This window comes from Pseudophryne corroboree, chromosome 9, assembly GCF_028390025.1.
Source record: "Pseudophryne corroboree isolate aPseCor3 chromosome 9, aPseCor3.hap2, whole genome shotgun sequence".
Classification (NCBI taxonomy): domain Eukaryota; kingdom Metazoa; phylum Chordata; class Amphibia; order Anura; family Myobatrachidae; genus Pseudophryne; species Pseudophryne corroboree.
In genome coordinates, this window is record NC_086452.1 from 132,625,647 (window position 1) to 132,653,081 (window position 27,435).

Below are 27,435 nucleotides of genomic sequence, written 5' to 3' on the forward strand. Positions count from 1 at the left end.
GCTGGATAATGACAATACTAAGTGTATGATTAGAGTAGGTTCATTCCATATGTATAAATGTATCCTTAATTACAAATCCCTTTTGGGTCATTTGGCACCACTAACAATCTCCACCATGCAAATCCCAGACGTTCACATTGTTTCTTGAAATTAGCATCTTATTTACATCACAGCTGCACACAAAGTTGCTTATAGTGTCCCTGGCACTTAGGTTTTTTATTGTTTTATATATATATATATATATATATATATATATAGCCTAATCAAAGGAGGCAAAGCCATGCACCCATAAAAAAAGAATACAGAAAAATGTGTATTTTGAGCACCTCCCTGCCCACACTGCAGCATGTGATGGGCTGAGGAGAAGATCTGCAGCTGCTTTTTCCAGGTAAGGGATGGGGACCTGGGCCCCCAGTGGGCCCCTCCATCAGACCTGGAGCCCGGGTAATTAGTACACACCCCTACCTCTTGGCACCCCTGCCTGTGTATGCATTGTACTTTTATCACATCAGTTATGTGAATAGGATGCATGTTATGTGGAAATCTAGCTTCCATAAAGGCCCCTTGGTTTCTTTAAAAATTGAAAAAATATGTGTAATGTGATCACATTTTGAGCAGAACTGCTTGTGTGACTACCCATGTAGGAGTGATCAGCTAGGGAACAGTAAGTTTAAAATAGTGTTGACTCTGAATTTGTGATCTATTTGCAACATTGTGATTGTCCTAAATATTATGCCGGCAGAACAATCAGGCATTTAAAACACATTTTTTGGAAAATCACAGAAATACTTTGTGTAAGACTCTAAAGCTGGCCATACACCTAAAGCTTTATTGTGGGATCTGGCTGGTTGGAATAAAAATCTGGTAATGTATAGATGCAAATGACAATTGAAAATTTGCTCCTAAATTATGTAAAACTGACAAAAATGGTCCTTCAGACAGTTTGGTTAAATCAACTGGATTTAACCAATTTGTCTAATTTACCATTTTTGTCTGTTTTCCAGTGTTTGGGAACAAATGGTCAATTGTAATTTGCTCTCATGCATTACCAGATTTTCATTCTAACCAGCCAGATTGGACAATAAAGCTTCAGGTGTATGACCTGCTGAAGGTCCTAGTTCAGACCTGATCGCTCCTCTGCAAATTTGCAGAGATTTGCAATCAGTCACCACCCAGACAGAGTGAAAATCCGCCCCATGCAAGTCTGCGTATGCCGGGTGAAAAACATTGCATACGCCGGTCAGCTGCAAATCCAGTCTGTGTGTATCCCAGGACCTACTCCTACAGTGTGAACGAAACAGGCTGATCGGGGCAGGAGCTGATGTCACACACCCTCCCTGAAAATGCTTGGGCATGCCTGCGTTCTTCCTGACACACCCAGAAAACGGCCAGTTACCGTCCCCAAACATCCACTTCCTGTCAATAAAACCTGTGAATGCCTAGTAATCAAAAAAGATGCCGAATTCTTTCACAGTTCGGCTTCGCATATGTGCATTACGATACATACACATGCACAGTTGATCGGTAATTGGCCGCCTTGCGAATTTGCACAACAGAGATCCTGTCTGATTTAGGCCCTAAGTCCCAGTGTGCTTTAGCATTTTGTGGACTAGTCTAATGGAGGATACTTATGGCATCTGAGACTGATAGTGGCTGATTATATTCCTGCTACTAGTGGCATATCTATAATGGGTGCAGGGTATAAAGTGTTCATGGGCTCATGTGTCCAAGTGGGGCCCACACTGCACACTTTGCACCCATTTATTTTATACCCAATTTTCTGGAGTCCCACAGTCAGTGTCAGAGCTGCACAAATCATAGGGAAAATGGCACAATGGCCATTTTCGTGGTGTTTTGTGCATGCACAATAGGAAGAGTCTACTAGTCCTCACTAGGGTGCTGCTGGTAAAAGAGTAGGGCGTCCAGATGGAGACTGCACACAGACCCCTTCTCTCTTAATGCGTCCTTACCTGCTACTGTAAAAGTGGATAGAGTCAGTAAGTTGTGTTGGCAGGGCTGTAGACACTGGGCACTAGGGTCACCAGGGGATCCTATCGCTGTCCCAGAGTGTAGTGCGCATGTGCAGATCTCCAGGATTATGGCGTGGTGGCCATTTTCCCAGAGATCTCCTTACTGTACATGTGCAAATCTCCAGAACAAATGTCACCACCCCATTTACTGGAGATTTACTTAGAGATGCTGCAACCAGCGGTGAACTCCGGAGAGGTGAGTATTGCACCCATTGTAAATACTTCAGTGGTGATGAGAAGATCAATAGAGAATTCATTTTACATATTTTAATTGTTATTTGAAAGATAATTTAAAACACCTATTAAGGTTCTACTATACAAATATGTTACAAATCTTCCTTAGATTCTGAACAATCTGTTTTCTTCTAAGTGTCTTTTAGGATCATAACAATGTTGCAGTTGCATCTTGCAAAGGGATTGCTGAACAAACATTTTACATAGTATATGAAGAGAGACTATGGTTAATAAGTTCAGATTAGTGGTTAAGGAAACATTGTTTTGACAGATATGTTGTATTGGTTCCAATTTTTGTCCACAAATTATATAATGAGAATCACTTAGGGATCCCCATCTATCATCAATAGTTACAGTAGCAACCATTGATGGTTTGTGGTTGAGGATTTTACCATTATTAGGAGAGGTACACATATTGTGATGGAAGACTGGTGGTGGCGTGTATATGCTGTGGTCTGAATAACCGTAGTAGCCAAACATTGATGGCTGCTTTGATATAATGCAGCAATATAGTTTAGACATCGATAGACAAGCAGTACCCACTGCTGGTCCTCATAATTTGTGTCAATTATATTTGTGAATTTAATATAACAATGAGAATATAATATTGATGAAAAGTGAGGTCAAGTCAAGAGTGGTCATTTTGTATAATTGGTTCGCACATGCCTTTCTTTTATTTCCATATTTTAAAAGTGTCTTCTATTTTGTGTATAAACAAAGACAATTATTTTAAAAGAATGCTGTACAGCTACATATTTATACTGAAATAATGGAGAAGAATGGTTCTGGGATGCTGCATATATTACTGACTTACTGTACTTAATATTACATTATTGAGCAGAATTTTCAAAAGACAGATGTAAAGTAATAAAATATGTAATGATATTTATTGTGAAAGTATATTTTACTTATCATTTCTGGTCAATTCACAGGCATGTGTTGGTTGTGATGTTAATATTCTTTTGAGTACAGAACTGAAATTGGTAAGTGTACTGTACATACAAAAATTACATGTATACAGCTCCCTGGTGTGATTAGCAGAAGGGTTTGAAATCCTATGGCTGGTTTGGTCACTAAATATTGTCCAAATATATTTTGTACACTATGCTAATCTGTCTCTCTGTCTCTGTCTCTCTCTCTCTCTCACTCACTCTCCCTCCCACTCTCACACACAACACATTATATGTACATTATGGGGGTTATTCAGATGTTGAAGCCAAAAAAAAGCAAACTTGGCAAAACCATGTTGCACTGCAGGTGGGGCAGATGTAGCATGTTCCGACTTAAAGAGATTTAGATTTGGGTGGGGTATGTCCACTTTCAGCTTTGAGAGTTCTGTTAGGACCTTCTCCTCTGAAACAAGTACATTTACAGAGGAGAAGGTCCTAACAGAACTCTCAAAGCTGAAAGTGGACAAATCTATGGGGCCAGATGGGATACATCCAAGGATACTAAAAGAACTTAAAGAGGTGCTGGTAGCACCATTGACAGAATTATTCAACCAGTCATTAGCTACAGGAGAAATTCCAGGGGACTGGAAAAGAGCAAACGTAGTCCCACTGCACAAAAGTGGAAGCAAGGAAGAGGCAAACAACTACAGACCAGTGAGTCTTACATCAGTAGTAGGGAAATTGATGGAAACACTCTTAAAAGAAAGAGTTGTAGATCATCTCAAATCCGGAAATTTACTGGATCCCAAACAGCATGGATTCACTGGGGGGAGATCATGTCAAACAAATCTTATTGACTTTTTTGATTGCGTGACTAAAGTGATGGATAAAGGTGGAGCCATGGATATAGCTTATCTAGACTTTAGTAAGGCTTTTGACACAGTTCCACATCGCAGACTGCTAAATAAACTTGAAAGTTTGGGATTGGATATTAGGATTATTGAATGGATAAGATCTTGGTTGAAGGATAGAACACAGAGAGTTGTGGTAAATGGAGTGCATTCACAGGAGGGAAATGTTACCAGTGGAGTACCCCAGGGATCTGTACTTGGACCAGTGCTTTTTAATATCTTTATTGGTGACATTGCAAATGGCATTAAAGGGAAAGTATGCCTTTTTGCAGATGACACAAAGGTATGCAACAGGGTAGACACACCAGGTGGGGTAAAACAAATGATTGAGGATCTAGGTAGACTAGAGGAATGGTCAAGAGTCTGGCAATTACAGTTTAATGCCAAAAAATGCAAAATCATGCACTTGGGTCTCAAAAATCCTAAAGCTAAATACAGTATTAATGGCACTATACTGGAAACTACTGAAGAGGAAAGGGATCTAGGAGTCACTATTTCAGATGACTTAAAAGCAGGTAAGCAATGTAACAAGGCAACGAGGAAGGCTAGTCAGATGCTTGGCTGCATTGGGAGAGGAATCAGCAGCAGAAAGAAAGAAGTAATAATGCCACTGTATAGGTCATTGGTACGGCCTCATCTAGAATACTGTATTCAGTTCTGGAGGCCATATCTTCAAAAGGATATTAATACATTAGAAACTGTACAAAGGAGGGCAACTAAAATGGTGCATGGCCTACATCACAAAACATACCCAGAAAGACTAAGAAATCTCAATATGTATAGTTTGGAGCAGAGAAGGGAAAGGGGGGACATGATAGAAACTTTCAAATATATGAAGGGTTTTAACAAAGTCCAGGAGGGAAACATTCTCCAAATGAAGAGAAGCAATAGGACACGAGGACATGCACTGAGACTAGAGGGGGGGAGGTTCAGGGGAAATTTGCGGAAAAATTATTTCACAGAAAGGGTAGTGGACAAGTGGAATAGCCTCCCATCAGAGGTGGTAGAGGCTAAGACAGTAGAGCAATTTAAACATGTATGGGATAGACATAAGGATATCCTTACAAAGAAATAAGGATCAAATAAGGTTAGTGATAAAAATAATATATAAAAAAAAAAAAGGGGCAGACTAGATGGGCCAAGTGGTTCTTATCTGCCGACAAATTCTATGTTTCTATGTTTCTATGTTTCTAAATTGCAGTGTAAAAATAAAGCTGTCTAACATTTGTGGGCTACATGCAAAAGCAGCCAGTATTATTTACCCTGCACAGAAAAAATACAAATGTATATTTGAATAGCATAATGGTTTGTTCCAGATACAAACTTACATGCTTTTTCTGCCTTGCTACCAAATCAGAATCAGACGCTATATGCACACTATGAACTATATAGTCAAATTGTTCACCTGTTCTACTAAACATTTTACACAGGAAATCCCCCACCACCTAAGTTCCTGCACTTGCCCCTGAGATGTATTCTTTATAAATGACATATTATGCTGTTATTCATCACCAGCTTCCCATCTCTTATTTAGTCATTTGTAAAATGTTATGTTATTTTAAAATGGAGATCAACTGAATTAAAAAAAAAACCTCTAATGTTCAAATATGGAAATTCTAGTTCTATTTAGAAAAGTTCTGCTAGTGTGTAGGACTATTTATGTGAATTATATATAATGCATTTTTCAGTTTGCCTTGGTCTAATATTAGAAGAGCAGCAATATACACACAGAAAGTTTTCATGTTTACAGATGTAGTAGAATGTGTTGCACCATGGTACTGAGGGCCTCATGCAGAGTTTGAAACAAATGCAGCTAAAGTTTATAAGTTTGAACCTTAACAAAACATTGGAAGTGGTGTAAAGGGTTTTTCTTGTTTGGTTGCATGCAGGATAAATGTTGCCAGCTTTAGCATATAGCACCTATATACTGGATAATTCTGTTCCTACACTGCAGTGTTTCTTTCTGCACATTATATATGCCCCCACCCTGCAGTGCAGCATTTTTTTCACAAAGTACAAAATGAAACCTTATAATTGGATTTATTGCTATATTTGAGGAGCATCTTTATTACAAAAAAATATTTTCTGGATGGACAGTAATGCAAAGTTTAGCACCCCTTTAATGTGTATCGGGTGGGTGTAGGACACAGCAGGTACTGTCTCAAAAAAGGGACTGTCCTGTGAAAATCAGGACATTTGGGAGGTTTGCTGTTCCACTATTTTCACTGATACAAACAGTACCATAGTTTCTATGGGACTTGATATATAGCAAGAAGAATTACAAAGTTTGATCCCAGTAGATAACAATATATGCAGGTGGCATTAGCCCATAGTAGCCTGAGCAGTAGTTTCTCTCGCCACTGACACATGAGCAGCCTGGCAGCTGTGTATGCACATTAGACTTGCCACGTCCGACCCCAGAAGCAGAGTAATGATAGCATACGCCATCCCTTTGCTTCCAGCTCTTTGCCTGGAAGGTTCATATCTCTTATCTTATCTAGAGAATGTTAGTAAATTTCAGTGAAATTATTTATTTATGTAGGGTGACCGTATTATCCAATTTAACTGGGACGCTCACGGATTACACAGGATCTGTGGCTGAATAAAACCAGCGGAAATGTAGGCTTGAAGTCAGCCAACTACAGAACCTGTGTAATCCATGAGCGTCCCAGATAAAAGGTATAATATGCTCACCCTAATTTATGCTTTGTGAGTGTAGGGGATATAGAGAAAGAGAGACATCCTCGAGTGCCAAAGGCGCATGGCTAAAATTAGTTGGTGTGGCCTTATGGGTATGGGGTGTGTCCTCATGGCAAGAGCCAGGAACACAAGCCACTCCCCTGTTTCCATCAGTATGGGGATATGATATAATGATCTACTCAAAGCTAGAGACACATCAGGCGGAAGCAGTTTCTCACCTAATTACTGTAGCTTGTACATTGTAGTGATCAGTCACCAGCAAAATAGTTTAAAGTAAATCAAATGAGTGCGTTTAGTTTTATGGCACAACTCTGACTGATATAGCCACATTTCATGTAATCTGACAAAACATAATGTACAGGTTTTATTCCAATGCTTTTATTGATAATGTAATAACTATGGGGATTATTCAGGTTTGTCAGCAAACCCAAAAAGCTGGCAAATGGACAGAACCATGCTTCACTGCAGGTGGGGTAGATGTAACATGTGCAGAGAGATTTAGATTTGGGTGGGTTATATTCTTTCTTTGCAGGGTAAATACTGACTGCTTTATTTTACACTGCAATTAAGATTTCATTTCTAATATCCAACCCAAATGTAACACTCTGTGCACATGTTACATCTGCCCCACCTGCAGTGCAACATGGTTTTGCCCATTAGTGTGCTTTTTTGGTTTACTAACAAACCTGAATAAGACCCAATGTATGAACACATTTACATGCATTATAAAAGCATCCAATACTTCATAAAATTAAAATGATTTTACCACTATGTCAGTGTTTATCATGCTAAACATCCTGCTAAGTACATGAGCCATGAATTTGACATCATTTCAGTCATTTTTTTATGTGTTGTTTAAAAATTCTAAAGAGAAGATGTATATAATACTCAGTATACTCTGACATAGTGAGTGGTATTTATGCAGCTACAAGGATGAGGTCATATAGCGTATAGTGCATTTTCTGATTCCTAGGTAACATATAAAATGTTACTGCTTTATACAGATACACAGAGATATTTCAGTAATACTCAGGGGTTACAGAATGTACCACATGGAGAGGGTGCTCCTACTGTAATCTGTAGTTATCTGAAAAGCTTTATCCTTTTAAAAAGACTTTATCTTTCCAGCTCATGCAGATGAACAGGGCCGGATTAAGGGCCACATGGGCCTGGGGCTGAAAATATTCAAGGGCCTAATGTGAGAAACTGGGGAGGTGTGATTAGTGCTGTGTGGGTGTGGCCAGAGCTATGTGGGGGCGTGTACACCCTCTACAGTTTACACTATCAGCTGTAATGTCTTGCTAAATATGTAACAATATAGAAAATTGCATAAAAAATAAATGCAATCTTAATAGTTATGATTTATGGCTGACTATGTGGCCAGCTGGTGGCTAGTGATCATCATGCTGCCATAATGATGGACCTATTTTTATGTGGAGGCCTGGAGCTGTAGCTCTATCCGCCACATTGTTAATCTGGCCCTGTAGATGAACCGTGTTTATTTTACAGTAATGGTGTAATCCAATGACTGGTGATAAATGGTGAATGGTGAGGCCGATGTGCTGATTCTGATATTTAAGCTCAAAGAGAATATTTTTACTTCGTTTACACTGGATAAAACAATCTGAATACACACATTGCTATAATAATTAGAGCTTTCTATTATTATGATGACTAAGTAAGCCATGTTGTGTTATTTGGCAAAGGGGTATCAAAAATAAATAGTAAAACTTATATAATTCATAGTATATTCTCAGATAAATTCATTTAGGACTTATTCAATAAGGTAATCTATACATTTTTCAATGTGATTCTAGGAAGACCTACTCTCTAGTAACATTGAGGATGTGGACAAACTAACATCAGCAGTAAATAATTTATTGGTAAGTTACAGTATATTTACTGTTTTCATTGTTTTTCTCCATCTTGTAAATATAGATATTATACTGTACATTGAATTTATTTGCAAACTGCCACAATCATGTCACTGTCATGTAGTATTTGAATCATAGCATTATTGTGACATACTGTATAATAAATGAGTTTAGGGTTAGTACACAGGTTTAATTAAAACACCACTCATTAGTTGTGACAGACAAATCCTTTCACTGTGTATGGAAAGCACTGTCCCATCACTTTTGGAGACATTAGCTCTGCTCTAGAAACACACATCAAAGTTTCCTTGTAGCTTCCATAAAAGCCCAGATGTCTAAAGCCTAAGGTAGCTTTTCCTGTCTTGATATGGAACTTTAATCTTCATTGCCAAGTTTTTCTGCAAAAGGCAATTTCCCAGCTCATACCAAGAATTTTTACTTTATATGTGAGGTACAAATAAAAAGTGTTTATTCATGAAGCAGCTTTGTTTCTAGCCCTAACCTATAGTCCTGAATAACTGTAATGCCATTGTGCTGCTACTTCATCACTAAACACATTTCATTAACATGGGCTAACTAGATTGATATGTTGTCTCCCACTATTGTCTGTGATAATGTCTCTGCATGTCTGGCTGCAGGTGTGTACTACTTACATAAAATCTCCAGTCACATCCAGCTCCCAATTCCTTATTTAGGAGGTGGATTTCCTAAAGCTTCTAAACATGAAAGTGGAGGTATTGCCCTTAGCAACCAATTAGATTTTATCTATCATATCTCTATTGTGTAAAGATACTGTAAGAACCACTCGGCCATCTAGTCTGTCCCTTCTTTAACCATATTGTTAACTCAAATCCTATTTGATCCTTATATCTTTGTAAATATATCCTTATGACTATCCCATGCCTGTTTAAATTGCTCTACTATATTAGCCTATACCACCTCTGATGGGCGGCTATTCCACTGGTCCACTACTTTTCTGTGAAGTAAGTTTTCCTTACATTTCCCCTGCATGTCCTTGTGTTCTATTACTTCTTTTCCTTTGAAGAATCTCTTCCTCCTGTACCTTGTAAAAACCCTTGATATATTTGAAAGTTTCGATCATGTCCTCTCTTTCTCTTCTATACTCCAAACTATACACATTAAGATCTTTTAGTCTTTCCAGGTAAGTTTTGTGATGTAGACCCTGCACCATATTAGTTGACATTCTTTGTACTGTATCTAATGTGTTATATCCTTCTGGAGATATGGCCTCCAGAACTGAACACAGTATTCTAGATGAGGACGTACTAATCACCTATACAGTGGCATTATTACTTCTTTCTTACTGCTACTGATTCCTCTCACTCTGCCATACCTCCCAACTTGTCTAAATAGCAAAGAGAGACATCCTCGAGTGCCAAAGGCGCATGGCTAAAATTAGTTGGTGTGGCCTTATGGGTATGGGGTGTGTCCTCATGGCAAGAGCCAGGAACACAAGCCACTCCCCTGTTTCCATCAGTATGGGGATATGAAAAGCACTCAGTGAGCTGCTGGCCATTCCACCTGTCTCTCCCTGCTGGGGAATAGACGCTGTGTCCATGCGCACAGCGTCTATTAACTGCTGCTCCGCTCAGAGCAGCGAGTGACATGTGGGATATCCCACCTGAACCCCCCACCGTGGGACACTGTGACTCGCTGGTGTGACAGCGGGACAGACAGGGAAAAATGGGACTGTCCTACCAAAATCGGGACAGTTGGGAGATATGCTTATGCAACCAAGCATCTGATTTGCCTTCCTCATTGCTTTGTTACATTGCTTACCTGCCTTTAAGTCATGGAGGAACCGGATGCTGCATGTAGTGTTACAGTGCAGCCTCCGGCTCCTGTCACTGAGGGGGAGCCAGCACTTGGTGTCATCCCTTGGCTGGAGATACCTCTGCACCCCCCTAGTAATGCCACTGCTATCATAATGCTAAAATCATTTCACTGGTTTTAAATTTAATTTACACTGATTCAGACATATCTGTGTCATTGCATAGAAAAATAATGTTGTTTTTTTTCATACAGAGCACATACTGTATACACACACATATTAGATATGGCTTTGTTATTACACTGCACTTTACAGTAGGATTAGACTGCCCTCCATCCTTCATAACATCCTTCATAATCCTTCATCCTTCTGAATCAGTGCAATTTATATTTTCCCTCCTTCTATTCAAAATGTTTTTGTTCCATTGACACATTTTGCACCCAGTAGCTGGATTTGCCCTTAACTTGAAATCAGCCCAATAAACACCAGCTCTATACTCCAAGATGGACTTACAGTCCATGGTACCAGTGTGAGCACTACAGAGCATTCAGTAATCTAGAACCTGACCTAGGCATTCCTAGTAACTATGGATATTAGTCATATTATTGCTCAACCTTCCCCTGATGGCAATAAGTGCACTAGATCTAACAATCTTATACAATCCTCTCCGTTCCCGACCTCTCTGCTCTGCACAAGATCAACGTCTCTCATCCACACTCATTACTTATTCACACTCAAAATTACAGGACTTTATCCGGGTTTCACCCACTCTGTGGAATGCCCTCCCACGCACAATAAGACTTGCCTCTAGTCTCTAAACCTTTAAACGTTCCCTGAAAACTCACCTCTTCAGACAAGCCTATCAAATTCCAGACCCACCGACATAACCTTCAGTGCTTCCCTATCTAATTACATCCTCTCTGTACAGTATACATAACAACACATATTTTTTCTTTCTTTACTCTCACACCCTCCTGACACTTGGCCAACATTGCGGGGTATCATCATACAACCCATTAAGAACCTAGCAATCTGGGGGACCATTATGCTATATATAGCATCTATCCTTGTGTATCTATGCCTATTTCCCTATAGATTGTAAGCTTGCGAGTAGGGCCTTCCTACCTCTATGTCTGTCTGTTTTTACCCAGTTTTGTTCTATTACTGTTGTTCTAATTGTAAAGTGCAACGGAATATGCTGCGCTATATAAGAAACTGTTAATAAATAAATAACACGTAAACTTTCTAAGTGATAAAATAACTATGACATTTATTGCATATATAACCAAAACATAAGACATTCTCCTAAACCACTCATACTATTAAAATAAGAGGCTCTTTTTATAGTAAATGCAAATAGAAACATTGGGGAAATGTATTAGATCACTATGGATAGATGTATCTCCAGTTCTAATAAGGGTTTATGTAAAAAGAAGCATGTCTATGCAGATTTTACTTAACCTGCATTTTGTAGTATAGGAAATATACAACAGTTAATGAAAATAAATGCGCAGTAGTTCCTTTATGCTGTGTTTTTTTAAAAAACCTTTACACTTTGTTTAGAGTTTTTGCTTTATGCTGAATGTTTTGTCTTCTGCATATGTTCTAGGGGGGCCTTAACCTTGGCGGTGTAGTGAAACTTCTTTGCAAAGTGGTAAGATAATATTTTCATTGTAACAATGCTTTTTCTCACTGTACTCTATTACAGCCTTTATTTATTGACTTATTTACTTCATTCCCTATATTTTAAGGGTCAGTCTTTTTCACACAAATGATAAGATCAATCAGGGATGGACTGGGGGTCGTTTTCAGCCACGGCATTTGTGCACTCTTGCTAAAGGCACATGTGTGCATGACACAGAGGCGTGCACACGTCGCAGGGAGTGTGGGAATGGCTCATGGAGGCATGCTGTGAGTCGGGGGGCATAGACTCATGGCATGCCCCCATATTTTAAAGAGACAAACATTTTGGGCAGTGAGAGGAGACAATTAGAGAGACGGAAGCTGTGCAGTGCACGGCCTTCCCGATTCTCTCTATGAGGGACCAGACCACTGGCCCTCCTGGCATTTGCCAGAAGTGCCAGATAGGCAGTTCGGCCCTGGGATCAATGGTGTTCCATATTTGGGACTTTATTTTCCCTAGTAAATCACCCCTGCTGGTGCAATTCACACTTTCTCCAAGGTATACAGCAATTACTGCATTGCTGTGATAATGCTGGTGGGTGACTCAGCCATCCAATCAGTACACCAGACAGTGTACTGAATAAAACTATTTTTTATCACTGCAAAGATGGCGGAGCTACTGAGCTATGCAGGACCTGTTAGTGTATTGAATATAGAGATTTAATTTTATATACTCCTTTAAAATCTATAAATGCACACTGTGTACAGGATGCACATGTCAGTAAAATGATGTTTTAGTTTGGCATACACACAGAATACAAGAGAAATATGTATTTACTTTGAGCATGAATATGTGTGAAACTGTGCAATCGTCCATACATAAAGGGTATATAGTGTGAGATGTGTGAAGGACACAAGAAATACAGTAGTTACTTGGAATCACTGCAGAATGTAGCATCTCAGTGGTGCTGTGTAAATGTCTGCACAGATTGGCTTGGATTTATGGCCATATGGATCTGGGACTTGGGAGACAATTATGTTGTAGCATAATACAGCTTTGTTTTAATACTTATGAATTGTTAAAGACAGGGGCGTTTTTACATAGAGGGAGCCCCTGTGCAGACTCTGGGTGGGCCCCCTCCTCTGCATAGTGCAGTAGTCTCCATTATTGTGCCAGAGTCTACTACACATGCACAGGTCTCCGGAAACATGGTGCCTGCAATGTTACAGAGACCAATTTCACTACTGCACATGTGTGGCGGCCACTTTGGCTGTGATTTTCACCGTGGCTGCAGCGCTCGATACGGAACTCTGGAAATGTAGTTATTAAAATATGGGAGCAATGTGTGTGGTTTGGGCCCCTTGGACCCAGGGGCCTGTGTGCCCCATACACATTGTACCCATTATAGAAACACCAATTGTTAAAGACCTTCTGTTGCTGTATAATTCAGTTTCATTTCTTCCTTTTCTTATATGATATAACTGTTTTTTACTTGCATTCAGAAAGCAAGAGTAAAACCATTTTCTCATTACTAGTAGAATACATTTAGTAGGTAGGGTGTAATTGTACATTGAGATTTATGGGCCAAAACTAAAACATATGTCCTGCAGATTTAGCACCGTTGGAGACTTTGCCATATTAATGTGCCCATACTATTCTTATTGTATTCACTCCTGGTTCTACTGTAGCTACATCTTCTCATAGCTGGTTTTCCTCATGTTGGGTTACACATTCACCTGCCTGTAGATTTCTCTCCTGTCTAATAATTAGGCTTCCTATAATATGTCATTTCTGCTAGATTCTACTTCTGGACTTTGTCTCATTTTATCTGCTCTTTGCCCTCTGTACTTATACCTTCCCTCATCTGTCATCACTATGCTTGGGCCTGGCCCCAGAGCTGGATTATGGCTATGTGGGACCTGTACTCATGAAGAATATCCCCAGACCAGATAATGTATGTTTGAGACATCTCTGATGGAGAAAATCTTTGTTATTTCCTGATTAATGGCCTGTAGTCAATTAGTCTTATATATGATGGGGATATCGGTAACAATAACCCAAGTTAGAGAGTGCAGTTACCAAGTAATGTGTCAGGGCATTCTTCTCACCACAGCAGTATTGATCTGATGGGACTCTGCAGCACTGATGTTGGTATAGTGAAATACGTATCATCATAGTCAGCTATTATTATTACCTGGCCAACCACGTGGATGCCAACCACACGGCTTCTAAAGGGGTCTCAGATTACCTGGCCTGGGTAAGTCCCCTGTGAAAGAGGGGCCAGGGACATCTGCTTTACTATGTTATATGCAGTCTTATCTTCACAATCACAGAAGGTGACGTGTCCCACAAGATCAGCTCATCCTCTGCTGCTGTGACCATTCTCACTGGGTATATTCTGGGCAGGCAGATGGTGAAGACTGAGTGTGTGTAATTATTCATTATTTGTATATGCAGTACAGTTTATTTAATCATGTAAATGAATATATTTCACATATAGGTAACTGCCCTGAACACACCATGTGTCCAAGATCTACTACAGGTATGGATATATTAGGCATGATGTAATGCTGCCCAAGTTAGATGACCATGCGGAATGCTGGCCGAACTCTGACTTTTTTTAAAAGAGAAATTACTTACAAGGCATGATTTTGCCTTGTAAGTGATTGCCCTTTTAAAAAAAGTCAGATGGCATCCCCAATGGCCGACGAACTCGGGCAGCATAACATCCAGCCCATTGTGTTGACTGTATTACAGTATTTTAAAGTAAGACATAACGTTGTAATGACACAAAATAATGATTTGGAGTATGAACAGATAGGTTACTTACCCTGCTGCATAATAGTCAGAACTATCAGGACTATTCCCATGTATTTTTTATACCAGGACCAGCTCAGAGAGTCCAGGGCTGGTTATGCTTTGGGGGGGACCACACGTCATGTTCTTTTAAACTCTTCATTAACTTTTGCAGACAGAAACCAGCACAGATGTCACCGGTCTGCGTATGCTTCTGTCAAACTCGCACATTATAATCAAACTCGCATTACAAGGTGCTAGTTACATAGAGAAAAAGCCACATGGACTAACACTTTGCAATAGACTTGAAAGCGCAAATTCCTTGCTATTACATGGGCCAAGTTTTGGGACAAACTTGAACCATTTAATGTGTGAGAAGGAGCTTGTTTTCCAGCATATAAAACTCGCACCCTATTACATTGGGCCCATATATAATATTTGTTTATAGCATCTGAATAAATAACTGTTACATATTATAGTCCATGCCTAAATACAAATAAAATTTACTAATAAAAGCAGCTGATTATACGGTATCCTACTACTAAATATCCCATTATGGTTTGTATTGTGATTTACAACTAAAAAAAAATAAGACTTGTTTGCGTACACAAGCATTTCAGTAAAACATATCTATTCGGGCATCTAAGAAAAAGTTGCCAGCTTAGTATAACAGCACAACTAATCATATTTGTTAATTTACGCTAGAGAACATAATTTGGTTTATACAGTATATACAGTCCCTGAATGTGACTACTTATACTGTATACCCACATGCAAAAGCAAGATTTAAATTTGAGGGATTGGAATTATTTAAATTATAATTAAGGAGTAGAAAGAGCAAATCCCCAGATTCTAGGACATGGGGGCATATTCATCATGCTAATTATCAGGCCCCTCTGAAAATTAACATTCTGACTCACAGTGAGCGCCAGAGCAATTCATCATTGCTCCGGCACGGAGACAGCTGATCCAAAAATCATCTGTCTCCACAAATCTTTTCACTGCTACTTTCATTGCTGTGGAAAAATTTGTCAGGACTAGCACTAATGCGCCTGCATGAGTTACAGTTCATGCAGGCTCACAAAGCCCCCGGTTTCCGGTGGCAGAAGTGGAGGGATTCAGAAAGATCTCCCTTTGCAAGCCAGGATTGCTTTCAATAGGTAAACAGCAGGGTAGCAGGAGCACTCGCCATCTGTAGGTGGCAAATGCTCCCACAGTCAAGGTCTGAAAATGTTGTATTTTGTATTTTTGGTGCTTGATGAATAGGGTCATACTAGTGTATGGGGATGCCTGGATAGCTCGGGAGGGAAAGGTAAGCAAAACATATATGTGATATGTCCTGCGTCACCTTCATGATGAATGGCTCAAAAACTTAATTTTTACAGAAGTAAGTGAAAATGTTCATTTTCACCTACTTTTGTAGAAATTAAGTGATGATGAATATGCCCCAGTGAGCAGTATCTTTCTCCTGCAACACAACTTTATATATCCATGTCATTGCAGGATCACCATATACTTGCAGATTCCAAGCCCTGTAAATGTAATTTAAAATCTTAACGTGTAACTTGTTAGGAAAAACAGCCTGCAGACTATGAATGCAGCCCCTATGGGTGGAGTGCTAATTATATGTGTTTTTTACTAAGGGGAGACTCACCTTCAGAAGGTTATTGCAGAATGTACAGTAGGTCTGCATTTAAAAAAAGGAAATAGCATCAAGCAAGCAGCCAATTACATATATTAGTTGCTTGTTGTATCATATTCTCTGGCACACGTTAGATATTTGTTCTGTTTATTGAATAATTGAAGTATAATTATAACATCTTTCAATTGTATACTCTGCACTTCATAACCAAAGGCCTCAGTTATTTTTCATTTTTAATCTTTTAGAACGGTATTCCAAAAGTTACTGACAATATCAAGAACGCATTATGTGGAGTAAGTAAGACTGTTTCTTTTTATCATAATAATTCACATGATAAATATATTTAAGCATTATTTAACAAGATGACTTCAGTAAAAATAAAAGTGTCTTCATTGTTTCTATATACTTAAGAGAAAGCTGCTTTAATTTTTGCTTGGGCAATGGTTATGTTACTTAGAGAATATATTGTAAATGTTCCATACTCTACATCAGGGCTGGCCAAACCGGTCCTCGAGATCTACCAACAGTTCATGTTTTCCAGGCCTCCTGGAGATCTGTAGAATTGTCAGTTAGGAATGAATGCAGCACATCTTAATTATTAATGACTACACCTGTGCACTAGCTAGGTGGCCTGGAAAATGTGTACTGTTGGTAGATCTCGAGGACTGGTTTGGCCATTTATGTAGAGCAAGAGTTACAGAGCGCATCTGTATAGGTGCAAATACATTCATGTTTACAGATCAGTTACAGGTCATACTTTTATTGAACCAGGTATTGTATTTCTGTGCATGAGATGTGTTTGGAAAGTTGGACTTCTCAGTATATCACTTGCACAATTAAAATATCACCATAAATCCCTCCCTATTACCACATTTTCTTCCACACCTGTTATTCATTTAAATGTTTAAATGTTTCTACCAGAATCTCCTTTTTCACCCCATGTGTCCAGTGTCATGTGGGTCAGTTGACAATCCAGTCCAATCCTTGGTGGCCTAGTGATCAATGCAGTGCCCATCACCTAAGCCTATTGGCTTATAGTTACAGCACTCCATTTCCTCCCTTTGTCTGAGCTCCAACATTCACAATGCTTTGTGACAGGATGCTGGATGTATCAACAGAGATTGGAAGCTTTCTGGCTCCTATAGTGTGTTGTACCTGTTACCCATTCATGTAGGAGACAGAGTGGAGCTGCTGTCGGCCAATATTATAGATGCTGGTAGCACTCTGAATAGAAGAACTAAGGCAAGAGCAACAACATTACTAAATATCAGCCATCATGTCGCTCATATAGGGATCATTTTAAGAATAAGTGTTAACCCTTTTAGCACTTACTAAACAGGTTATGACCTCCATGCAATTCTGTATTTTGCTAACCTTAAGGCTCTTTGTGACTGTACCACTTATACCATCATTAGAGCTAGCAGTATGATCCCTATTGACAGCATCAGGGACCCAGAAAAGCCTTTACAGTTCAGGGAAGCCTTCCCAGGCTTTGCTGTATCACCAACGGGTGTTAGCACTGTGCATATGCAGACTGCCAGAAACTAGACAGAAGAGACTAACAAAGAGGTGGACACCGCAGAACCTCACTGGACAAATAAGTAATCTTAAACACTTCTAGCTGTTGCCCCTCACGTCTGATATACTGTATCAGTGATGTAACTAGGCAGTTTAACGCTGTGTGCAAGAAACGGCACTGGCACCCCCTTATGTAAAATAGGGGCAGTGTGCACCATAGGGACAGTGTGCACCGTAGGCATGCGCAAAAAAATATGGCGGCATGGCTTCATGGGGAAGGTGTGTGACCACAAAATTATACCAATTCATACTATTATTCAAATTATGCCACACAGTAGCGCCACTAGACCAGGTAGAGCCCCTTTTACACATTACGGATGCCAGTCCCCCTTTTTACACAGTATGGCAGCCAGTCCCCCTTTTTACACATTACGGCAGACAGAGTCCACCTTTTACACATTACGGCAGACAGCGTCACCTTTTTACACATTACGTCAGATAGCGTCCCTTTTTTACACATTATGGCAGACAGTTTCCCCCTTTTTACACATTATGGCAGACAGCGTTCCCTTTTTACACATTATGGCAGACAGTATCCCCCTTTTTACACATTACAGCAGACAGCGTCCCCTTTTTATACATTATGGTAGACAGAATAGAGAGACCGACAGACAGATAGATAGATAGATAGATAGATAGATAGATAGATACCATCTCTCCCAGTGGCTCAGGCTCCTCAGTAAATGCAGTCAGGCAGATCCTGGGCAGGGGAGAAGGAGGAGGGGGATGCCAGATCCGCAGCAGCGCAGTGTTATTGGCGGTGGTGCCACTGCAGCTGTCCCTCTCCTTTCGCATTGGCTGGCCGCTGCCACTGTGAATGCTGGAATGAGGAAAGCATATCCCAGCATTCACAGCAGCGCCAGCCTGCCAATGCCGAAGGAGAGGGACAGCTGCAGTGGCGCCACTGCCAATTACATAGTGCTCCTTTGGCTCCAGTCCCCCTCCCTCCTCCTCCCTTACCTCCGGAGCTGCTCCTCTCCTCTTCTCCTCCAGCACGTCACACACAGCACAGGTGGCTTCTAATGAGTCAATTTGAGTAATTAAAAGCCACTGACATAGAATGCTGGCCATTGCTCCCTCAGGGTGACTGCGCTGTGTACCAGGCACACCTGGCACACACGTAGTAACGGCTCTGTACTGTATGGTAGGATTGTGGTGCCACAGTGCACAACCACTCTACCAGGCAGTCACTGATATGGAGGAGCAGCATCTGGTAGATTCAGCATTGAGGATTACCACCCCAACCTCTGCTAGCCCACCCATTGCTCCACACGAGGTAAAGCACTCTGAGGAGTTGCTAATGCCTTTATTTTTTTTATCGTAAAAAACAAATTTAGGAAAATATTTGAAAAGTAAGGTTAGGATTTAGACTGCAATAAGATGAGATTTGACACAAGTCTCCAATCTATGTACCAAAATGTATTAGCTGATATAAGAATTAAAGTCATGTTTTTTTTTTACAGTAGTTATATTATTTTAGTAATACAGCATAAGTTCACCTGTAAATAAGTGTTCAGTTGTACAAACATCCCCTCTAACTCTTTTGTCATCTCACTCTCTTGTGAGTCCTCTATAACTAGCTTTGCCAAATCACAGAATCATATTAAGGGGGAATTACTCTCTATCATTGATTGTTTTGATGGGTGCTATCCATTTAGCCACAATAAGCCTGTGCAAGCTGCAGCTTATCATGGTTTTCATTTCACCTGCCTCAGAAGTGAAAACTGGGCTGTGGCTGGTGAACTCACATAGGTTTCACTGAACCTGTGTGTTTTTGTGAGAAAATGTATTTATTTTTGAGTAACCAAATCGTATTTCCCGGAAAAAAATAATTGACAAAACGTTTAGAATTTAGAATTTTTTGCCTCTAATTGAATTCCTCCCTAAATGTTAACATTAAAAACACTTGTATAGTATTAATAGTATAAGCATGCATATGACAGCAGTCAATCACTTCTCATTGTAACCCTCAACCCAACTAATTCATCTAAAAAGAATAGCAGCAGCTTATTTCTGTATGATTAGCAGTACTACAGTGTGCATTATGCTTTATATTGTTACCTGAGAATAATATTACTTGCATCTCATGGAATTATGTAACATTGATGTATTAACATCCTTTTTAAGTCTTTGATTTTTATAAAAAAATATATTTTGTTGAAACAGTTTAAGAAATCCAGCTCTAAAATTGAAATCCTAGGAACCGTCTTGGTAAGAATTTTATTACATTTATTTATCACAGATTTATACAGTATTTTCTTTAATTCTCAGACTTTACAGATTGTATGATTAGCAGCTACTCTATATTATATCAGTAAACACAGTAGGTGCAATACATTTTTTTAAACTACAAAGCTTGATACGGACAAAGGATATGAGGTAAATTCAATAAAGTGCAAGGTGGCAAGTTGCCATTGTAATACTAGCAATGGCATCTTATCATGCCCACCTGACTGACCGATCTCCCACTGGACTCATGTCTTCATATGCAACCTTATGTGGCTGTATAGCATATAGCAATTTGACTCCTATGTGTTAACAAAACCAGCTGCGAAAATGATTTTTTTTATATAGATAGATAGATAGATTAGTGCCTTGTGTAAAGAGGTACTTAGGAGGGCACCAGGACAGTTGTTGTTTGTTTGGGGAGTGCTGCCACAAACATGTGATTATATAACACAAACAATGCCTTTATCTTGCACCAATGACTTCAAGCTGCACCTCCAGTACAGTCCCTTGTTAACAAGGACCAAAATAGTAGATAAAGAGAGTAATGACAGCGTCGCTAGTGTAAGATAGGTAACCAAAATCCCATGACAGGATGATCCTATTAGATCATAAAATAATAATTATAACAATAAGAATGGATATACCCTTTTAAAAATATTCTTCACCCAACAGTAATACAATTAGATCTTAAGGAATTATTTATTTATTTACATAAAAGTGTAAAAGATGAAAGATAAAATATCACAATACAATAGGCTGCAAGTATTCCACAATTAACAGATAAATGGGGGTTATAATCACACCTCTTACTCTCAGGGTTATGAGCTTAATAGGTGGATAACATACTACTGTTCTGGGAACTATGTGCAGGGACACTACAAGTTTCATCCAGACGGACTTCTTCAGGGGTGGATAAAACTGGTGATAATTGGATTATAGATTTGTATAAATACTGAAGATTAAAAGAATACAGCAGGCAAATCTGGCTGCATATATAGATAAAAATATTGTTGTACATAAATGATAGGAGTGCTTGGTAAAAGCTAGAGGCATAAGGGGTCATTCAGACCCGATTGCATGCTGCATTTTTTTTGCAGCCGTGCGATCAGGTCTGAACAGTGCATGTGTGTGGGATGCTATGCGCAAGTGCAATGCTGTCCGGTGACAGGGGTCGCTGGACAGTGACGGTTTCTACGATGAAAGCGATCACAGGGACGTTCGCAAGAAGATTGAAAGGCAGAAGGCGTTCCTGGGCAGCAAATTACCGTTTCCTGGGAGTGTCAGAAAAAAGGCAGGCGTGTCCACCCATTCCGGAGGAGGGTTCCTGACATCACCAGCAGCCCAAATCGTCTCAGCAGCTGACTAAGTCCTGCGCTCTGCAGAAACAAAGCTCTCTGCACAGCTGTTCGCACTCATTCTGAGTTGATCGCTCGCTACGGATTTTCGCAGCGCATCGATCATGGCAAAATTCTAAGCAATGAATTTCATGATAATACTTGACCTTATTGTGAACAGATAAAATGTATCATAAGTGTATTTTTTAAACATTTCTTTTACTATTTATTCTAATATATATCATACATGTAAGTTGGATATATTTAATGCTGAATAAATCCAGGAATCAGTTTAGCTGATATATGTACCACATTTTTCAAAGTGCAATATATGATGGTGATATTGCTTTTATTTTCATTTATTGAAGGGACACACAGATTACTTTAAGGTCTGTTAGTGTCAAAGGAAGAGGCACTTTTTGAAAAGAATAACATTTTTAAATGTATATAACTAAGAAAATATTGAAAACATGAACTTGTCAATGGGACTGAGTAACTCTGATCTAATGAGTTATTATCTAGATGTAGGACATTCTAGATGGTCTAAAACTGATACATGCCTCCTACAACAACTAGAAATTACAAATCAAAATTGATAATTAAAATGAATGGTTTACCCAATGTCACAAACACTGTGATATTAATATACAAACATTGTACACAACAGTGTTACATTTCCTTTTTTGGCAATTCACATCCTGGGAACTGATGATGGATTACAAATGGAATCCATTTCTTTTTAAATGACAACAATAAAGTAACCTCTGAAGTTAGTGGGGCAAAGCTCTATGCTAACAGCACTCTATTGCGCTATTTCTCACCAAGAATTACACTACGCCCATTGGTATAATAACGTTTTAGTGAATCTGCTGTAACAATGCTTCTGCATACACCACGTTTAATCTTTATAATCTGTTAACAACATAAATGCATGCAACATGATAAAGACTTCCATTAATGTTTTCTATTTTTAAGACCACTGCTGGCTGTGCGACTGAGTCTTTCAACACGGTAAGCTATTCTGATAAATCTTAGTTTTGATATGTAAAATTACTATGCCCCTAGAACAAGCTGTCACCAAGTTACACATGCCTTGATCCAACCACATTCCTATCTCCAGCCAGAACTGAGTCTTCTTGTGTGTGTTATGCTGAAATACAGATGTTGAGCTAATTTTTTTTGTACACATACTGTATGAACAATTAATTCCACTCATCTTTCTTATTGAATGAGTTAATTACTGTACATGAGACTCACCTCCATTAAGGATGCAGATAAAAAACAAAAAAACAAACTCAAATGTATATTCAACAAATACAGGTTGAGTATCCCTTATCCAAAATGCTTGGGACCAGAGGTATTTTGGATATCAGATTTTCCGTATTTTGGAATAATTGCATATTATAATGAGATATGAAGTTGATGGGACCTAAATCTAAGCACAGAATGCATTTATGTTTCATATACATCTTATACACACAGCCTGAAGGTCATTTTAGCCAATATTTTTTATAACTTTGTACAGTAAACAAAGTGTGTCTACATTCACACAATTAATTTATGTTTCATATACACCATATACACACAGCCTGAAGGTCATTTAATACAATATTTTTAATAACTTTGTGTATTAAACAAAGTTTGTGAACATTGAGTCATCAAAAAACAAAGGTTGCACTCAAAAAAGTCCGTATTTTGGAATATTCCATATTTTGGAATATTTGGATATGGGATACTCAACCTGTACTTGCAAATCAAATCCCTGAAAAAACTAGCTGCTCTTCTAGGCATCTCCTGAGAGCGGAGTCTAGGTGAACAAATTGCAGTGCACTGGATGGGCCATCTACATGCTCCAATGCAGAAACAGGACATTCCATGTTCCATATCAAGTGCTCTTTGGAATCGATTTCCTCCACCTAGATACTACATATTATGTGGCCTTACAACTACAATTAATAACACTGATGGAAATATAAGGACACTTTAAAGCTAAATAGTTAATTTTTGATAGCATTAAGTGTTGTAAGTTAAAATATAAAATTATACTCAACGGAACTTCTTCAATCCCTTGATTTGGTGTATACAAATGTAAAATGTAAAATGTAAAAGTAGAGATGAGCAGGCTAGATTCTCAGAGATTCGAGACCATCCAAACTCACCCAATCTGAGTGGATCAAGGCCGGGACTCAAAATTCCCTGCCTGACTTGGTTCTGAAAACAATGCAAAATGTCATCCAGTCTGTATCAGATCTTATGGTTTTTGGACTTGGGTGTCAATTTCAAAGGCCGAACAAACTCATTAATCTGATCAATGATTGGCTGAGAGTGCAATTGTCATGGCTCTCAACCAAGGGATCCCTTCATTTTCATCTACCCTGAGACTGCTGTTTTGCTCCAACCACAAACAAGCAGGCAGGCACTGAGAGAGGACAACAATAAAAGTAGCGCTCTAGACAGAATATTAAATAGTTATAAACAAGTGCATATTATTTGGATGTAGATAATATTATGTTTAATATAAAAAAAATAAGAATAGCATAAACTAAAAAATACAAATACAACAAAAGTTAATATATCAATAATATGAGCAGACATCTCACCCATAAGGCTGTCCATATACAGATATAGCTGAAGCAATTGCTGACTGTGAATAGTTGCAGCCTGGCACATGTTGCAGCATGCCGCATTGCAGTTAGATGAGCATGGCCACATCTGTATATAGAAAATTAGTTTACAGTCCTGTATGTGCCTGTACTTGTGTATACTTCCGGGGCCGAATATAGATATAGAATCCTCAGGTGAATGTGGTGTCATCTGATGGTGAGATCCAAGCAAGGATGTCCAATTCATATAATCCCCAGCAAGCTGTTACTTCCTCTAACAAATCTGAAAGCTGGTTCAGACTCTTTAGGTAACTTGCACAATCCAGTGGGTGGGTATAGGTAGGTACATCAACGCGTTCCACTACTCAGTACTTGCTGCTTTTTCAATATCTTGAAAAAGCTGCCAGTTCATGCATTGAATGCTATCACAATATTGTTTTTCGCAAATGACCCTGATGTACAATATATATCTTCTGAGACCATTTTTAAGCAGGAATAAAGTATAGAAATATTAGTTTTCATGCATTAATGAAAGACCTAAGACATATGTGGAGCATATTTAACATTTTGGAGATTCTATATGTGCTGTGCCTGCAATATGATTTACTGCACTGTATAACTGAAACAATATAATATTTTCCAGGCTGGTCTGTCTGGTCAAGCTATAGGCTTACTTAATGGTGTTGTGGAAAAAACTTTGGATCCTTTGTTGGTGAGTGCTGTGGAATACTGAATGGGTGTGCTGTATAAATATAAGTAAAGTACATAATCTTTTGGTGATACAGTATAACTCTATAAAGTTTGAATTACATAATATTTGAAATTCAAACTGTTGGAATGGTCTTAACACTTAATTTTTGAGTTACATTCTCAGAACTGTACTCAGTATTGTAATTTCTTTTAATACCACATTTTTAAAATACAGGATTCTCTAATTTTAGAGACTAATGTTATCAAAATTAAAAAATAGATCTTAAAAGTGGTCACTGACAACTACACATACATTTTTATTCCATTTCAACATTTGTGAATATGGTGTTAGTTATTTTTTGTGTTATGTCTTATTAAATATGGAGTTCCTAAGCCTGCAGCAGTCTAATGCATTTATTATGGTTACATTTACAAATTTAAAACAATATTTGTAAGTGGGGCCAATTACAGTTACACTTACAAATCAGTTAGTGATGTACACCAGGCATAGGCAACCTGTTGTACTCCAGTTACACATCCCAGCATGCCCTAACATCAACATAGTAGCAGGGAAGGCTGTGATGTGTAGTTCCACAGCAGCTGGCGCACACAGGTTGCCTACCCCTGAGTTTTATAATTGTGAATACCACATTAACAATGTAAATGTTATCTCTGGATATTAGTATTTAGTAACAAGGCAATTTAATAAACATATTATTTTATGTACTGTAGGAAGGGTTTTATTTTTTCTATTTGAAGCAATAGTCCTCTTTAGTATATATTGTAATATCATTTATGCCATAGATAATAATATCTCATAATGATTAAAAATTAACATTCATTTACATTGGGATTAATATGTTACAGATTGTGCCAGAGATTATATAATTTCAAAACACCTCATGCACAGTATATAATAAAAATACTAAGCTCCAAAACACTGAAATGCAGAAATTAAAAATAGATATCAGATGTGGTTGGATATCTGTAACACTTCTTCCAAAATGATTTCACTTTCACACTCCCATTACCAGAATATGTATAGATCCATAAACTACATAAAATGTAACTTTCATTAAGTGCTGCTGTAAATGGTAAACTACCACCCCAAACAAAAAGTTACCAGAAAATCATAATACTAAAACTAACCTTGGATTGTGCAAAAGGACAGAGATTTGTTTTCATAACACATATATTGGAGAAATGACAGATTACCATTTTGGAAGCATGGTGTGGATCATTTCGTTTATACGGTAAATTTATTTTGCACAGTGTATTTTTCAGCAAAACTTATAGGATCATTTTATTTCAGAATACTGTGATAGACACCGTGGGAACTCTTTTAGGAGGCATTTTAAACCCCATTCTTTGTAACAAGGTAAGAGTGAAATACTATATAAAATAGAAATGTATTTGATAGTGATGTTAAACATGTAAGAGTAGCAGTGAACAATATACAGACAGAAATACCTGACTTTAGAAAAATAAAATGTGTTACTAATGTAAAGTGGGTTTGGTTATGTCCCAAATAGTAGTGAGAATGTTAATTAATGAAAATCATATCAGGAAAAAAAGTGACATCTGATCTCCATATGTAAGACTAGATCTGTCCTAACAACGTGTATCCTTAGTTGCCATCTGAGACCACTATTCCCATATGGTGCTGGCTGCACATGAATCTGATCATATAGGAATAATCTGATAGCTGTAACTCCATAGCTGGCTTCTGGTTATACATGTCTTTTCACCTGCATGCATTAGTGCCCAATGGTCGCATACAATATGATTTTAGGGGACTATAGCATATGTTGCCTACCTCTCAGACTTGGATTTGGTATACAGTAGATAAAGGCACTATTATACCCACTTTCTTATTGTCCTTGAAGTTTAGTTACAGATTTAAAAAAAAATCCAAGAAAATATGTTTTAGACTCTCATGGATGTACACTCTCTATAAAACCTGATGAAATGGAAAAACACTTTGTGATACCATTGTATATATTTTTTTTACATTGCTTAGAATATTTTTCTGTTTATTCCATGTAAGGATGGAGGTCTTCTAGGTCTTGGAATTTCACTTGGAAATCCAGTCGGCAAATGGTAAGTGAGTCACAGATATAAATATAATGGGATGGGTGTATGAATATGTTCCTTTACTGCTGGAGTGCTGAGTTGATCAAGCTTTGGTCATATCTATATGTCTACTTTATTTATTCACTGCAATTTACCCAAAACATGTCACCAGGTCAACTTTGCATTACATTGTTGTCTTGACATTAGTGGCCCCCAATCATAAAGGTTAGCTTACAGTTATGGGGGCAGTATATGTGGTCATGCATGTACCAGCTTAGAGACAGATTTACCAAAACATTGATTGTTATCATCATTCTGATATGGTGAATACGTATGATTATGTATTACATAGGATTCCCCATACAAAACTATTATCAGCAGGAACAATGCTGTCTCTGGCAGTAACTCTTTTTGTATTATTGTATAATTGAAGTC

At 38.5% G+C, this 27,435-nt stretch overlaps 1 long non-coding RNA gene across 1 annotated transcript; it reads left to right on the top strand.

Annotated features, from left to right (window-relative positions):
• Positions 1 to 22,608: 22,608 nt before the first annotated feature.
• LOC134956808 (uncharacterized) lies at positions 22,609 to 27,027 on the top strand. The gene is made up of 4 exons (XR_010186189.1): positions 22,609 to 22,645; positions 24,881 to 24,949; positions 26,240 to 26,305; positions 26,975 to 27,027. It is a non-coding gene; the product is annotated as an uncharacterized LOC134956808 (long non-coding RNA).
• The last annotated feature ends 408 nt before the right edge of the window (positions 27,028 to 27,435 follow it).